The sequence below is a fragment of the Peromyscus eremicus genome, chromosome 9 (genome assembly GCF_949786415.1).
Source record: "Peromyscus eremicus chromosome 9, PerEre_H2_v1, whole genome shotgun sequence".
Lineage (NCBI taxonomy): Eukaryota > Metazoa > Chordata > Mammalia > Rodentia > Cricetidae > Peromyscus > Peromyscus eremicus.
In genome coordinates, this window is record NC_081425.1 from 98,762,503 (window position 1) to 98,765,665 (window position 3,163).

Genomic DNA, 3,163 nt, shown 5'->3' on the forward strand with positions numbered 1-3,163 from the left:
TCCTTGTTCTCTCACTCCTTCTCTTCCTCCCAGATTTCTCCTTCTATTTATTCTCTCTGTCTGCCATCTTTACCTATTCTTTCTCCTGCCTCACTATTGGCTATTCAGCTCTTTATTAGACCATCAGGTGTTTTAGAAAAGCAAAGTAACATAGCTTTATAGAGTTAAACAAATGCAACATAAAAGAATGCAACATTTTTGCATCATTAAACAAATATTCCACAGCATAAACAAATGTAACACATCTCAAAATAATATTTCACAATATTTCCCCCTTTTTGGCTGAGAAAAAATGAAAAGTTTTAACTTTAACATAGTAAGACTGTATACAGTAAGGACAATTATTAAGTAAGGAATACATCCACAATGTAATGAATTCTAGTTCATTTGTTTGTGGCAAATTTAAAGAAAATACTCCGTAATAACCTATCTTAGTGAATCTAAAATTTTTTATACCTAATTTACTACCATAACTAAGAAAAACTGCAACAATAACGATCTAGTTTTCAACTCTATCAAAGACCCAGAAGGATGTAATGTTATCTAACAGCAGAGACATTTGTGTGCCTGAAGAGTCACCCAAAGTTCCTCTGCAAGGTTGGGGCATCCATCTTTAGCCTACAGGTCCATAATATCTGGCAAACTTTTCAGTAAATCAGGAATTTTGAATGACTGTCCTGCCTTGTATTGGTAAAGTTCATCAGTCACTTTCCTCTGTGTTCTGCAGAATATCTGGCAGACTCTTCTGTGGAGCAGGAATTTTGAAGGACTGTCCTGCCTTGTTTTGGCAAGGTTCAACAGTCTTTTTCCTGTGTGTCCTGCATGTCCAGTCTGCACAGCACATTGTCAGCAGTCAAAGGCAAGAGGAGTTTCTTTGCCCAGTGGCTAACCTTGCCACAATGAGAGCAAATGCCTATGGAGTTTCTTTGATGCCCATCATCCTTTTATGAAGTAAATTGGTGCGGCTAGGAGCAGATGTGTTTCATTGTCATGAAAAACATTAAGTTAACAAAACATTTTAAATGCCATATTCTATAGGTCTTTGAAGTGTTTGAAGACCAATTATCTAGAATATATCTCTATATGATCTCGAAAGCATACATAACATATCTATAAATTTTATTGTTATAAATGATTTACTACTAACCTATATTTATTGATGCCCATCATCCTTTTATGAAGTCTTCTGTTGCTCTCTTTGACCTAGAGAGTGGGACAGGAGGCATCTGTCCAGGAGCATTGGAACTGACATAATAGTTATATTTTCTAGGAGGCTGGGAGCTGAACCATATGATTCATGTATACAAGGAAAACTTACCAAGTATCCTACCCATTGAAAAGACCAAGATATAGGTGATAGGAAGCAGCAATTAAAAATGAAAGCAGAAACTTTTGAAAAATCCAGGAAACCAGATAATACGAATTAAGCTGTACTTGTTTCTGGTTATGTGTCAAGTTGTAACACTTCTCGTGACCACTAGAAGTCACAAAGATTCAATTTACAAACCAGAGCTGCTTCTTGATTATAATCTTGTACAGCTCAACAAATTCATATTTAATATGGCCATTCTGCTGACCGTTATAATTTGCTAGCCCGACATAAACATGCCAGGGACACTTACTTTAAGCCTACAGTTAGACAAAATCATTTAAAGCCAATGTTACAATGAAGTGTTTCATACTTGTGATGTTTCTTGCATACTGTGTGGGAAGTGCAAAACAGAATGGTTGGTCAGGTCCTAACCATTAACCCACATAGATGAAGGTACATGTGGTCTGGAGGATGTTTAAAGCATCTCACTAAAATCACTTGCTGGTAGCTATGATGATCTAATCACCAATTTCTCTCTTTTCTGATGAGACTCAAGATCAGGAGACAGAAGGCACAAAGGTATTGATACCTGCTGGTTGAGCAGGTTCAGTATTCCTTGGGAAGATGCCACCTGTTGTCTGCTCCATTTTTCTTTTTTGATGTTGTTTCTTCATGATAAGCAAGAGCATCCTGCATCTGCCTGTCTGATCTTGTGAACCTGGGCTGTCCACCTCCTCTGACTTCTGTCCCCTTCCCTGAGAGTGTCCTGTACCTCTGCCAGTGTCTTTGCTGTGAACCTTCTTGATGCTTTGGGTTTTAACTTCTTCCTCTTCTTCCACTTTGTGGTTTCTGTTTTCATCCAGTTCCTTCAATTCATCGTTGGAAAGCTCTTCAGCTTCCGTGCCAAGGGGCATGTGAAGACCTTTATCAGTGCCCAGTTCTGGATGTTTCTCAACTAACTGTTAGCCTAAGTCACACATTTTCTCTTATATGGCATACATCACATATTAATTGAGCCTGCTTCTCACAATGCAAGACCTTCCCTCTCCTCTCCCCAGAAACCTTTAAGAGTAGAAATCTTGCCAACAAAGCTGTGACTGAAACTTTTTACCTCAGATTCCTGCCATACTGCTTGCTAAGGTGCTAATAAATCATCCGCGTTGAGGATGACCCTAGCCTTTGAGGATGTTTTTCAGTTGTTTTTCCAAATGTCTATGGTGCTTCTGCAGCATTTCAGAGAGCAGAAAATTAATACTGTTAAAAAATTCTGGCAGCTTTCGTCCATATTTGATCAAGTCCAATGACCTAAGCAACTATTTGCTGTAAATAGGATGCTTTAAATAAAGCTCTCACACATTGGTCCATTGGTTGAATGAATGCAGTTACAGTTGGTGGTAAACACACAGCATTTATGTTAGTGTGGATGGTGCTCATATGCCATGGATACCTGCCAGACCAGAAGACTCTTGAATGAAATGCCATTTTTGTTTATAGACACTCTCATCTGTAGAATAAAACAGTTCAAAAACCAGTCTTCAGACAATGCTGGCATTACCCAGGCTCTCTTGCTCTAGTGCTAATAAATGGGGAATGTATGCTTGCTCACATTCTTGAATGTTCCAGGCTTCTTTAGCTGTAGGAGGACTTTTATTTGAACCCCACAACATCTCCACCCAAAAGCAGCATCTAACAGTCTTTAAATGCATAGGCTTCATGCTTCCAAGACAGGATCATTTCATCAATGTTAAGTAGTTGTTTGTACAGATTCTTCTCAACCATAGCAACCCCATGCAGCTTGCTCTTCCTTCTGGATCAACACTTGCTACCTACTACTGACCTTCAGGTTTGGAA